The following is a 15,378-nucleotide window of genomic DNA, read 5'->3' on the forward strand; positions in this document are numbered from 1 at the left end:
TACAGAGATTTGCCATATATGCCCCAACCCCCCATATGCACAGCCTCCCCATTAACATTACTCACCAAATGGCACATTTTTTACCAAGGATGAGCTTACATTGACATATCATGATCAGCCAAAGTCCACAGTTTACAGCAGGGTTCACTCTTGGTGTTGTACATACTATGGGTTTTGACAAACATATAATGACAAATAGCCATCATTACAATATCAATAAGGACGCTGAAGGGGTGTCAGGGATCTCCAGTCCAGGGATGAGAATGATTGCTGTAAAAAAATTGATATCCACTTTGAAGTTTGGGTGACTAAAATTCTGCAGCTAATAACGGTTTAGACACGGAAAAAGGGATAAAGCTCCTCGTTTCACAGATGAGGATGCAGGCATGAAGAGGCTTTATCCAGTTACGCTGGGAGTTCTTTCATTCATTCATTTGATTATCTATGGAACACGATATGCACAGAGCTAGGAAAAGAAAAAGTTTCTCATCCCGTGCTCCTTCCACATATGTGTGTGCTCTGCTGTCTCCTAACGAAACCTCAGATCTACCCTTGCATTTATTAGTACTTTCTTGCTTTACTTCCTTGTGATCAAGCTTTTTAAAGAAATGACTGATATCCAATGGTTTATGAAGCCAACCAAAGTGGTACCATATGACAAAGAAGTACAATTGAAAGCATTTGTTGTCCTTAAACTACCAATAGAACTTCTCCCTTTCATATGAGCTTCTTTGTAAAACCGGATATTAGGACTTGGGGTTCTGTGGCAGAGACGTTTACTTCTCATTGAATAGCCATGTAATCCTCCCAATTTCCCAGTTCCTGTGAAAGCAGGGGCCATGTGACTGCTATGTAAAGAGACATGACAAGTGTCACTTTTAAATGAAGGCATCTTTTTGTTTTACTCTTTATTGAAGTATAATTGAATTACGATGTTGTGTTAGTTTCTGCTGTACAACAAACTGAATCATCTATATGCATACATATATCCCCATATCTCCTCCCTCTTGAGCCTCCCTCCCACCCTCCCTATCCGACCCCTCTAGGTGGTCACAAAGCACCGAGCTGATCTCCCTGTGCTATGCGGCTGCTTCCCAGTAGCCATCCATTTTACGTTTGGTAGTGTATATATGTCAATCCTACTCTCTCACTTCATCCCAGCTTCCCCTTCCCCACCATGTCCTCAAGTCCATTTTCTACATTGGTGTCTTTATTGCTGCCCTGCCACTAGGTTCATCAGTACTGTTTCTTTTAGATTCCATATATATGTTTTAGCATACAGTATTTGTTTTTCTCTTTCTGACTTACTTCACTCTGTATGACAGACTCTAGGTCCATCCACCTTATTACAAATAACTCAATTTCATTCCTTTTTATGGCTGAGTAATATTCCACTGTATATATGTGTCACATCTTCTTTATCCATTCATCTGTTGATGGACATTTAGGTTAGTTCCATGTCCTGGTTATTGTAAATAGAGCTGCAATAAACATTGTGGTATCTGACTCTTTTTGAATTATGGTTTTCTCAGGGTATATCCCACTATATGCAGTAGTGGGATTCCTGGATCATATTGTAGTTCTATTTTTAGTTTTTTAAGGAACTGCCATAATGTTCTCCATAGTGGCTATTTCAATTTACATTCTCACCGAGAGTGCAGGAGGGTTCCCTTTTCTTCACACCCTCTCTAGCATTTATTGTTTCTAGATTTTTTGATGATGGCAATTCTGACTGGTGTGAGGTGATACCTCATTGTAGCTTTGATTTGCATTTCTCTAATGATTAGTGACGTTGAGCATTCTTTCATGTGTTTGTTGGCCATCTGTATGTCTTCTTTGGAGAAATGTCTATTTAGGTCTTCCACCCATTTTTGGGTTGGGTTGTTTGTTTTTTTGGATACTGAGCTGCATGCAGCATGAGCTGCTTGTATATTTTGTAGATTAATCCTTTGTCAGTTGCTTCATTTGCAAATATTTTCTCCAATTCTGAGGGTTGTCTTTTCGTCTTGTTTATGGTTTCCTTTGCTGTGCAAAGCTTTTAAGTTTCATTAGGTCCCACTTGTTTATTTTTGTTTTTATTTCCATTACTCTAGGAGGTGGGTCAAAAAGGATCTTGCTGTGATTTGTGTCATAGAGTGTTCCAAGTCATCTTTTTTTTTTGACCTTTTAAAAATGATAGAACTTTATTTTTTTATTGAAGTATAGTTGATTTATGATGTTGTGTTAATTACTGCTGTACAGTGAAGTGATTTAGGTATACATGTACATACATTCCTTTTTTTAATATATTCTTTAGATCATTATACTAAGTGAAGTAAGTCAGAAAGAGAAAGGCAAATAAACCAAGGCATCTTGAAAGTTGATGCACTCAAATAACCAGTCTCCCTTCTCCTGTGTGGGTGCATATGGAGGCCCCAAAATGAAGGACCAGCCACACCTTGGAACAAATCTACACATGGGAACCTGGTGAAGGAAGGTTGCAGACACATGAGAAATAAACTTCACCATGTTTAGCCTCTGAGTATTTATTTATTACTACAACATAGCCTACACTTTCCTGACTCATATATGGGCAAAACAAGGAAGATTAATTCAATGATTAGAAGTAACCAAATGTACCATTTAATTAAATGTTTTTGAGTCTGATAACCATTCTAGTTCCCAGTATAGCTGCTTTCTCTTTTCTTCTAGAGGAAGGAGGAAAATGTGATGAATCATAAACTTCTATAAGGAATGAGAGGAAGCAAGAGTAATCCCCCCGTAGTCTCAAAAATAAACAAGAAGTTAACTAAAAACAAGCAGGCTCATAAAAACACAGATTGTGTTTAAAACACTTGCTTCACCTTTTAACAGCTTAAGAACTCTAAATTTTCATTACCTGTCCCAAATTCACAATAAGACAATATAAGTACAAAACAAAACAAATAATAGGCAAAACCTATTGATTAGCATCAGAGCCATAACTTCCCTCAAGAAACTTTTTCTATCATCATCTGACAGAGGGAAAATAAATCAAGTTCTATTTGTGAACGAGGACTTAATGTTGTTTAACCAAATTACACAGTAGTCCCCGAAACAGCAGAGAGCCCCCTAATGTTCATTGAAGGAGTATGATTCCACTCATGAAGGAACCCTTAAGACAGAGAAGAATCCAAACCTTTCACCCTGAGTTACTGAAATGTGCTCTATTTAGAGCCCTTCTGTGTAAAATGTAAATAATAGTTTAAAATTCAATTTTGTTATGTGTTAGTTTTATATTGCCACTGTGACAAATTACCACATTTTAACTAGCTTAAAAGCAGCACAAATGTATCATCCTACAGTTCTGTAGGCCTGAAGTTTGCCACAGATCTCAGTGGGCTGAAATCACAGTGTCTGTAGGGCTGCACTGCTTTTTAGAGGCTCCAGCGGATAATTCATTTTGGTGCCTTTTCCAGCTTCTAGGTGTGCCCACATTCTCTGGTTTGTGACCCCCTCCCTCTATCTTCAAAGCCAGTACCATTGCGTCTCCCTGACCCTTCTTCACATCTCCCTCTGACTGCAACTGGGAAAGGTCCTCTGCTTTTAAAGGTTCCTGTGATTAGCTTGGACCCACCTGGATAATCCAGAATAATCTTCCCATTTCAAGGTCCTTAACTTCAATCACATCTGAAAAGTTCCTTTTATCACATGTAGGGTAACATACAGTTTCCAGAAATTAGGACATGGACATCCTGGGGTGGGGTGGGAGGCAGCAGCTCTGCCTACCATGTTGTATATAGAACCTGAGGCACTGGAAGAAACACATCATTTGGAACTCAGAGCGTTCTGCTCTAGACGCACTCCTCGTTTCAGGTCAACTGTGGGCAAATAGTTAATTTTCTGGGCTTTGCTTAGGCAAAATATAGATGATACCTCCCCTGGCTAAAGGTAGAAAGTCAGACAGCACAATTTAGTGTGGGTTTTTCTTGCTACAAAATCAGCAATCATATTAGTTCAGTATGGGGGCTCAAGTCTATATTTGGGTTATATATATATAATTTTTACATTTAATCATTTACACCTCCTTCTTCTACCTCATTAAGCTGCTCAGTAGCCTCCTCCCAGCAATATTTCTTACCAAGCTCCACCTTTCCTAGTTCCTTTCTTTTGGGGTAATAGTCTGCATCACCTGAAAGGAAGCAGTGTTAAACTAGGCAAATGAACCAATTTAGCTACTACTTTGACAAATAATGTGTCTATTGTGCCTTAATTATATAAATAGAAGACCTTGAGAAGTGACCTGAATAGTAGAAATACCAACAGAATGACAACCTTGGTTGACAAGTCACTGACAGACTCTTCTCATCTCAGCAGGTGCTCTGTGGAAAGCTGGCTACAAGGGCATTAAGAGAACAAAGGCTAAGCTCAGACTTAAGTTTAAATCAAGTCCCTTCTTTTCCAATTGCCAGTTATATTTGTGACACATTCCTTAAAACTTAACCTCAATGTCCCTACACCTCAACTGCATCATCTGTAATAGTACCTAATTCACGGGGCTGTTGTAAAGATTAAATGAAATAATGTATATAAAGTGGCTAGAATGATACATGGCATAAGACTACAGTCAATAAATAATGACTGCTCTAGATGTTTTTATTGCTCCTGCTTTGCTGTGTCAACCAAACTTCCCAATGGACTGATGCCCTCATGTCTCTCAGTTCTTCCACATTTGTTCTCCAAGAATTCTTCCAGCATCCATTTATTCTGTGCAAGTTACCAGGGATATAGAAGAGAGAAAACAGATACGATGCCTCCTTAGTGGAGCTTATGTTCTAGAAGGGGGAGGTAGACAAAAACAAACAAAAGAAAAACAAAAATGGGCACACACAAATAAACACTATTATTTTAGACTGTAATTAGTGCTCTGAAGGAAATAAACAGGGCAGTGTGACAATGAGTATTTGGTGGTCAGGAAGGAGCCCACTAAGGAGTGACATGTCAGCGGCCACCCAAAGGATCGCTCTGAGTCAGGCAAGTGAACAGCAAACATAAACAAACCAGGCAGGACAGAGTATGGTGTGTTTGAGAAACAGAAAGGCATCTCATTGAGCACAGTCTGGGATGCAACAGGGCAGGTGGTATGAGATGATGCTGAACACTTGGGCAGGGGACCAATTTACAGGACCTCGGGACTCTGCGTGAGCATTGAGGGTGTTTGCACTCTAAAAGCAGCAACAAAACGTTAAATCATAGGATTCAAACTTAACTTGCTTTTAAGTATATACATCTTTTATAAAGATGATGGGTGCAAGGGAATAGATTTGAGTCTAGAAAGTAAGAAAGAATGGGTTGGCAAGAGTGCAGTCAAGGAGGCTGTGAGATTATTTCACATCCTGGGGAGAGACTGGAAGATAAATCCAGGATGAGAGGAATGGATACAGCTCAGAGATACACATTCTTCCTAAAACACTAAGACTTGCCTTAGATTGAGGAGATGAGGGGAAATTTCTCCTCAAAGGAGAGCTTTCAAGGATGCTTCCTAGACTTTTGCTCAAGGATATAGGTGTGGTGGTGCCACTTACTCCATTAGATGGGAAAGAATGAGAGAAGAATTTGGTTTGGAGGATGGTTGGAAAATAGAAATGCTGAGCTCCATTTGGATGTATTTTTGAGCTGCCTATTAGACCTGATAGCAGCATGTTCCAGGTTCATAGAAGTTTTCTAAGTGGGAACGACAGTCAAATGCACCCAAGTCTGTATGTCTTCCTTTTTATGCCAGTAGTATCTTGGGTATACCAGTCACCCATCACCCTGCTCTGTGATGAGTGCACCAATTTCTCAGGCCCCACTAGTCTGGGTGAGATCCTGGAGAACATCTTTGTATCCCTAGGCAAGACTCAATGCCAAGCCTGAAGTAGTAGCCCAGGAACTGCTCTGTGAATCGATGAATGCATTGGTGCTTTGTCCTTTAGCTTACCATTTCTTTATCTGAAGATTCCATTCTCTATTAGAAAAGTGTCTTCTCTGAAGATAACTACGGTCTTCTCCAGCATCCCCAATAATTTAGGGGTGACTGCTTCTTTCCTTTCATGTACGTACAAAGTTACCAGTAATTTTATCAACAAATTCAAATCTGATAATAGAAAGGACAGCTATTTCCCTATGGTCCAGGAAGAAGATGGTTAAGTAGAGTGGAGTGTGGGGAAGAGGCACAGAAAGATAAATTTTCCATTTGATTCCTGCAATTGGATGGGATTCTTTGCTTCTTCAGGCCGGGCATGTTGTTCTTATAGTGGAGGGGCAGGAACCACTCTTAGAGTGGATGGTCTTACAGGGGATTCTCATAATACATTCCTCTGCATATCAATGGAGAAGAAAGGGGCCTTCCCTGGTGGCGCAGTGGTTGGGAGTCTGCCTGCCGATGCAGGGGACACGGGTTTGTGCCCCGGTCCGGGAAGATCCCGCATGCCGCGGAGCGGCTGGGCCCTTGAGCCATGGCTGCTGAGCCTGCGTGTCTGGAGCCTGTGCTCCACAACGGGAGAGGCCACAGCAGTGAGAGGCCCACATACCACAAAAAAAAAAGAAAAAGAAAAAGAAATATATATATATATATATATATATATATCAGGGCAGAAAACCTTGCCAGCATGCAACCCCTTTGATGGAGATTCTCAATGGCTGTTAAACACTCTGGAAGACTTTTGTTTAACTCTGATTGACAGAGAATTCCCCAGATTTATTTGACCTTGCAATACTCTTTTTTTTTTTTAATTTTTTGGCCTTGTGGCTTGCAAGATCTCAGTTTCACAACCAGGGACTGAACCCGGACCATGGCAGTGAACGTCCGAATCCTAACCACTAGGCCGCCAAGGAACTCCCAATCCTTTTTATTTTGAATGACACTTTTTAAAGTACCTGAGAACTAGTGTTTCTGGAACATCTGTAGCTATCACAATAGCTTAAGTGATTGATGAAAAGGCACCCAGGCCCAGAATACGTGTGCTTTAAGAGAAGGATGTAATAGATATCTCCACAGAACAGGGATACAGTCATACAAAAGGGCCAGGTATCAATAATTCCACCTGACTGGAATGAGGCTTCCAGGAAGCCCTGAGAGGCTCCCTCCTTAACCACACTGGCTCTATGTCTGCCTGCGTCTCAGGTGAGGGGCACTTACCTGGAGACATCTGTGACTCAGTCCTGAAGGTTCGGTACCCAGGTGTCCATCCCTCTGCCATGCCTGGGAACCACTCTTGCAACCCAGGCATTCTCCTCAGTTAATATCCCACAGTATTAACTCAGCAGGCTCATCTCTCCTTGTCGCCATAAATTATTCCTTACATCTCAGCCAGAGTAGAACCAACACCCCTCACCAATGGGTCAATAACTACTTGAACAACTAATGAGAGGATTATTCTAATTAAACCAATCAAAGTAGTCCATTTCCTTTAAATTGGATAACTTCATTCCTTCTTCCATCTGGGAGACACTGGGATCATATTACTTATTATTTATTTATTTATTTTTGTCTGTGTTGGGTCTTCGTTTCTGTGCAAGGGCTTTGTCTAGTTGTGGCAAGCAGGGGCCACTCTTCATCGCGATGCGCGGGCCTCTCACTGTTGTGGCCTCTCCCGTTGCGGAGCACAGGCTCCGGAGGCGCAGGCTCAGCGGCCATGGCTCACGGGCCTAGTTGCTCCACAGCATGTGGGATCTCCCCAGACCAGGAGTCGAACCCGTGTCCTCTGCATTGGCGGGCAGATTCTCAACCACTGCTCCATCAGGGAAGCCCCTGGGATCATATTAAATTAACTCATAAGGATATAAACAATCTTCTCTAGCAACTTACGTCATTTTAGTCTTTTAGAGCATTTGTATAGACCCATGTCCTTTCCCAAGCTCTCAAGCTGGTTCAGATGAACTCTACTCACTGTTTTCTTGTAAATACTCAGACGATCAGCTTAGGCAGCCAGCAGCATTCACTCCCTGCGCATCAGTTTACATCGTCTAACATGGGCACACCACGCTCCGTCCCTCCATCCCCCTGAAAGCTTCCTGCTTTCTGCTAATGGCACCACTGCTCATCTGGACTTCTTTTGTCCCAAGATATTGAATCAGTTACTCTTTTTTTAATTCGTTTGTTTTGGTTTTGTAGTGGAGAACAATATTAGCTAGAGATGAACAAGTGCACATGTACAGGTTAGGTGGGGCAGGGGACAGAGGGGCTGTTAGAACTCTCATAACAGAGCACACAAGTAACCATTTTCTCAAAAATCATGAGTCACGGTGATGTTTTAAATTGATATTTCTTTTTTTTCAGTTTTTACATATCCATGAAAGTATTTTTGCCATAGGTATAAGATATGAAGTATATGTCCTTTTTAAGCAAAGAACATCCAAGTACCTTTAAATCTTCTTTTGTGACCATTCTTGATCTCCCCCAACATCTCAGTCAGTCACTATCCCACAGTATCTGTAAAACAGTTTTACTGTGTATCCCTAGTGTTGCATCCCTAAACAATACATTATTTAGCTTCATCTATTTATAAGCTTTATAGAACACATATATATTCTTCTGTAGCCTGGTTTTTGCTCATCATTGTTCTTGAGACTTATCCTCATTGACACATGCAGCTGAAGGTCATTCATTTTCACTGCTCTACAGATTTGTTATTGTCTGACATACCATGGTTTATTTATTCCCTGGTGGATGGAAATTTGGATTCTTACCAACGTTCTATTCTTACAAATGCTGCTGTTATGAATATTGTTGTATCTATCTTTGGGTGTATATATCAAACAATTTCTTTAGGACATATGTTTCAAAAATGGAATTTCTACGGTAAAAATAAGTTCCATTTTAAATTTAGGGGGAAACAACTAAATGTTTTAGGATGTATTTTTAAATTTAATATTCCCACCAGTAAGGTATAAAGTGTCCACTTGCTTCCTATTTATGGCAATATTTGTCTATCTTTATGATTTTTGCTAACTACATAAATGTGGAATGGTATCCTGAGTGGTTGAGCTTCTTTTTCTATGCTTATTAACCATTCAGATTTCCTCTTCTGCCAGTTTTTTTGTGACTCATGGACCAAGTGCTCCAATCTTTCTCTTAATCCTTCAAGAATGATTTCATCTTCCTATGTAGATTTTAGACTCAGCTAGTCAATTTCCACTGCAATGCCCTGTTGGGATTTTGAATGGAATTATTCTGGATCTATAGTTCAACCTGTTATGTTTCATAAGTGTGTCTTTTTATCCATAAACATCTATCTCCATTTATTAGATCTTCTTTAATATCTTTCAATAACATATAAAATTTATAATTTTCTCATAAATGCCTTGAATGTTTTGGTCCAGGTTTTTCTAGGTATTTGACACATTAGTTTTTTTTGTATGTTTTTATAAATTACATTTTTTTGGTGTTTAGAAATGCAATTATCTTTAATTTTGTAACCAGGAACACTGTAAAACTACCTCAGTAGTTGTAATATGTTAATCATGGGATTCTTTTGATTTTTCTACATAGACAATCATGTTAACTGTGAGTAATGGTGGTTTTGTTTCTTCCTTCCCAGTCCTTTTACTTTTCATTTATTTTCATGTCTTACTTCACTAGCCAGGGCATTCAATTCAATGTTGAATGAAAGTAATGATAGCAGTTATTCTTTCTTTGTTTCTGATCTAAAATGGAATACTTTAAACAATTCTTTATTAGCCTGATATGTCTGCAGATTTATTTAGAGGAACGATTTATCTGGTTATGGAAGTTCTTTATGCATAAAAAGACAATTTAAAATAAAAAAGATTTTACAATGGCCCTTAAACATATGAAAATACACTTAACCTTCCTCATGATTAGAGAAATGAAGATTAAAACATTTCCTATCTATCAGACTCATGAATATTAAAAAATGTGACAATGTAATTTGTAGTGAGACTATTGAGAAACAGGAACTGCCACATATTGCTGCTAAGAATGCAAACCCTTTTTGGAGGTGCGATGGCCAGGATGTGCCTTTCCATTCACATGTGAAATGCTAACCCCTAATGTGATGATGTTAGGAGGCGGGGCTTTGGGGGGTGATGAGGTCAAGATGGTGGAGTGCTTCTAAAAGGATTGGTGTCCTTATAAAAGGGATCCCAGAGAGGTCTCGAGCTCTCTTTTCTGCCACTTGAGGATACAGAAAGGTGGGCATCTGCAACCAGGAAGAGGGCTCCCACCAGGACCTCATGACACCCTGATCTCAGGCTTCCAGCCTCCAGAACTGATAGAAATAAATGTTTGTTGCATAAATCGCCCAGCCTGTGATAATTTGTTGTAGAAGCCTGAACAGACTATGGCAGAGGGGAATTTGGAAATACCAACAATACGCTTTATGCACTGAATTTACCCTGAAGAAAAACTTTCAACAACCCCAAAGTACATATGCAGCACTGTTTGAAATTGTACATTATTAGTAACAATCTGAACATCCATATATATGAGAATGGATGGATAAACTCTAGCCAATCCACAGAGTGGTGTTCTATGAAGCTGTAAGAAAATGAAATGATCTCTAGGAATGGATATAGATATGTTTCCAAGATACACTGTTAAATTTAAAAAGTAAAGTGCAAAAGATTATCTACTATATGCTATCTTTCACCTAAAAAAGAAAGGGAAATTAGAAAATGTAGATATGCCTGCTCATTCGTGAAAAGAAAATCACAGGAAAGGTCAATTGGACACGAGTGACAGTGTGTACTGTGGAAGGTTGGGAAGGGCTCCCTAAGATGTCCTGCTCCCCAGAACCTGTGGATGTTACCTTATTTGGAAGAAGGGTCTTTGCAGATGGGAGAAGAATCTTGAGGTGGGGAGATGGGCCCTACATGCAGCCACAGGGTCTTTCTAAGAGAGAGGCAGAGGGAGGTTTCACAGGGACGCACAGAGGACAAGACAAGGGGGAGACAAAGGCGGGGCTTTGAGGGATGCAGTACAAGCTAAACAACTCTAAGGATGCCAGCAGCCACCGAAGCTGGAAGCAGCAAGGAGGGGAAGATCAGAATCTCACAGAGCCTCTGGAAGGAGTGCAGTTCTGCTGACACTTTAACTTTGGACTTCCGGCCCCTAGAGCTGGGAAAGAGTAAGTTTCTGCCTTCTTAAGCCATTACCAAAATTATGGTAATTTCCTACAGCAGCACCATGAAACAAGTACAGTTACCTACAGAGGCAGGGTGGAATGAGGTGGAAAGAAAAGAAAATGGAAATGGGGTCGAAGGGATGAAGGGAAGTGAGCAGACCTTCCGTGAGCATATTTCTGTGAGCATGTCTTTTTCTGTAATTCTGACTTTTTGAAACACATTAATATTTCACAGACTCAAAAAATAATATGCGATTAAAATCAAGCGAGATGCAGAAGGAACCCCAAATGGAAAGTAAACATTTACAAATTGAGTCTAACTGTATTGCAAATGCATAACATAGCAACACTGAAATGGCGGGAAGAAAAGAACAAACATAAGTAATTTTGGGGAAAGTATGTTGACAACATATTCTGAGACTGAAGATGAAAGGACTGTACACAAATATTGTGCTGTAGCTAGTAAACTTGTTTTTCAACAAGTTAACTATGAGTTAGCAGTTCTGAGACTAATTGAGGTGAGTCCCAGCGTTGAGAAATAAGCAAATCGTGTGTATAACAATGAGCCACGTTACTCATTGTCAGAGAAGGGTATTTACAAGTAAGGAAAGGAAGCTAGATGGATTCTGAGGTGGGGTTGAAATCAATGGTGTCACTATGAATTCATTATTTGTAATATACATTTATAAACAGATGTGTATACATATGAATATTTATTAACATATGTCAATATTGATATTCCTTAGCTCTGTTTGCTGATGGGGGTCTAAAAGCAACAACACCCCAGTGGCAGTGAGCACATCCGGTACCCAGACCTTCATTTTCAAGGGTTGCTCTCCAACAAAAAGTACCAAAGATCCTTGGAGAAATGGCTGATTCTGGGGCTGGAACAGGACAAGTACAAGATAAGGCTGAAACCTCTTTTCAATTCAGGAAACCAGAAAAATGTTCAAAAAGTGATGGGGATATTTCAAAGTAGAAGCAAACTCGCAGTGGTTCCCAATGGCCAAAGCTAGGACAATATGAGCAATAGAAGAAATAATGAGAGTAATGAGATATAACTCATAGGGTAAACAAATATTCACAAGTTCATGATGATATCAATAAATAATTGAATAAATGAAAGAGGAAGAAAGAAGAGCTCTTCCTCGCAACAGAAATTTAACTATTTAAAAAGAAAGAATTGTGCAAGTACATCACCATTTTAGCAAACAACACAGAAATAATTCTTGCAGTAAAACACCATCAATGATATTAAAATTCATGTGCAAATATACCATGAGATATGGGATATTTACATAGTCACAAAGAATCTCTCCATGAGACAACTATTTATTTACAAAGGGAAAAAGTAGTATCTTTGCAAAGGAAGGACAAAGCAGACGCTACTTTAACAAGTTGGTAAGGAGAGCATCCCCATCAATGAGGCATAGCAACATCACGTTTACTGAGATGATGCACAGGGATAGCACATCACTTCTCTGCTATTCATGCCAGAAACATATAACTTGAATTTAATCAGTAGGGGGCATAAAAAAAACATAAATTAAGGAATATCGTACAAAATAACTGGCCAGTACTCTTCAAGAGTATCATGAACCAAAAATAAAGTGAAAATTATCTAAGATTAAAAAGAGACTAAGGAGATATGACTATTAAATCAACATCTAATCTTGGATTGAATTCTGGTTCAGAAAAAGTAAATTAGTGGGACAATTAATGAAATTTGGATAAGGTTTGTAGATAAGTTAATAGTGTTGTGTCGATGTTAATTTCTGGGTTTTGATAGCTGCACTCCCATCATGTTAGATCTCAACCCCTGGGTAAGCTGAGAAAGCATGTATAGAAATTCTCTGTACTATTTTTGTAAGCTTTTGGTAAGTCTGAGCTTGTTTCAGAATGAAGTAAATTAAAAATAATTTAGAGATTAATCCTTTGTCAGTTGCTTCATTTGCAAATATTTTCTCCCATTCTGAGGGTTGTCTTTTCGCCTTGTTTATGGATTCCTTTGTTGTGCAAAAGCTTTTAAGTTTCATTAGGTCCCATTTGTTTACTTTTGTTTTTATTTCCATTTCTCTAGGAGGTGGGTCAAAAAGGATCTTGCTGTGATTTATGTCATACAGTGTTCTGCCTATGTTTTCCTCTAAGAGTTTTATAGTGTCTGGCCTTACATTTAGGTTTTTAATCTATTTTGAGCTTATTTTTGTGTATGGTGTTAGGGAGTGTTCTAATTTCATTCTTTTACATGTAGCTGTCCAGCTTTCCCAGCACCAATTATTGAAGATGCTGTCATTTCTCTATTGTATATTCTTACCTCCTTTATCAAAAATAAGGTGACCATATGTGCATGGGTTTATCTCTGTGCTTTCTATGCTGTTCCATTGATCTATATTTCTGTTTTTGTGCCAGTACCATATTGTCTTGATTACTGTAGCTTTGTAGTATAGTCTGAAGTCAGGTGGCCTGATTCTTCCAGCTCCATTTTTCTTTCTCAAGATTGCTTTGGCTATTCGGGGTCTTTTGTGTTTCCATACAGATTGTGAAACTTTTTGTTCTAGTTCTGTGAAAAATGTGATTGGTAGTTTGATAGGGATTGCATTGAATCTATACATTGCTTTGGGTAGTAGAGTCATTTTCACAATGTTGATTCTTCCAATCCAAGAACATAGTATATCTCTCCATCTCTTTGTATCATATTTAATTTCTTTCATCAGTGTATTATAGTTTTCTGCATACAGGTCTTTTCTCCCCTTAGGTAGGTTTATTTCTAGGTATTTTATTCTTTTTGTTGCAGTGGTAAATGGGAGTGTTTCCTTAATTTCTCTTTCAGATTTTTCATCATTAGTGTATAGGCATGCAAGAGATTTCTGTGTGTTAATTTTGTATTCTGCTACTTTACCAGATTTATTGATTAGCTCTAGTAGTTTTCTGGTAGCATCTTTAGGATTTTCTGTGTATAGTATCATAGGTCATGCAGCTCAATATCAAAAAAACAAACAACCCAATCCAAAAATGGTCAGAATACCTAAATAGACATTTCTCCAAAGAAAATATACAGATTGCCAACACATGAAAGAATGCTCAACATCACTAATCATTAGAGAAATGCAAATCAAAACTACAATGAAGTATCACCTCTCACCAGTCAGAATTGCCATCATCAAAAAATCTACAAACAATAAAAGATGGAGAGGGTGTGGAGAAGAGGGAACCCTCTTGCACTGTTGGTGGGAGTGTAAATTCATACAGCCACTATGGAGGAGAGTTTGGAGGTTCCTTAAAAAACTAAAAATAGGTCTATGTCTTTACTCCCGCCCTGCCCCTAGGTTCTTCGTGACCATTTTTTTTTTGATTCCATACATATGTGTTAGCATATGGTATTTGTTTTTCTCTTTCTGACTTACTTCACTCTGTATGACAGACTCTAGGTCCATCCACCTCACTACAAATAACTCAATTTCGTTTCTTTTTATGGCTGAGTAATATTCTGTTGTACATATGTGCCACATCTTCTTTATCCATTCATCTGTTGATGGAAACTTAGGTTGCTTCCATGCCCTGGCTATTGTAAATAGAGCTGCAGTGAGCACTGTGGTACATGACTCCTTTTGAATTATGGTTTTCTCAGGGTATATGCCCAGTAGACAAAGTGAGAGAGTGGCATGGACATATATACACTACCAAATGTAAAATGGATAGCTAGTGGGAAGCAGCTGCATAATACAGGGAGATCAGCTCGGTGCTTTGTGACCACCCAGAGGGGTGGGATAGGGAGGGTGAGAGGGAGACACAAGAGAGAGGAGATATGGGGATATATTTATAACTGATTCACTTTGTTATACAGCAGAAACTAACACACCACTGTAAAGCAATTATACTCCAATAAAGATGTTAAAAAAAAAAAAGAACAATTGATCGGTAGTGATTCTCTAAAGACCTGAGTGAAGAAGAATTTTGAGGCCTCAACAAGGTATATTGGGCAAAAGCATGATGACTGCTTAGCGAGGTGTGCCATGAGAACAGGAGGAGAGAGTGGAACCATACTTGTTTGATTGTATACGCCTGATCTAAATAATTCTTAGCTACTTTGAAAGAGAGACCAGCAAGCTAGCCAAAGAACACTGGATTTGCACAGACTCTGTCTGAATGTTGGCTCCACACATTTTGTTTAATTTTTCATATTTTATTTTAAAAATATTTTACTGTAATAAAATGTTTGTAATTTAAATGTTTTCAATATTTAATGAGCAGCTACTATGCATCAGTCACTGTTTTAGGTAATGACACAAAATGC

Source organism: Orcinus orca, chromosome 12, assembly GCF_937001465.1.
Source record: "Orcinus orca chromosome 12, mOrcOrc1.1, whole genome shotgun sequence".
Lineage (NCBI taxonomy): Eukaryota > Metazoa > Chordata > Mammalia > Artiodactyla > Delphinidae > Orcinus > Orcinus orca.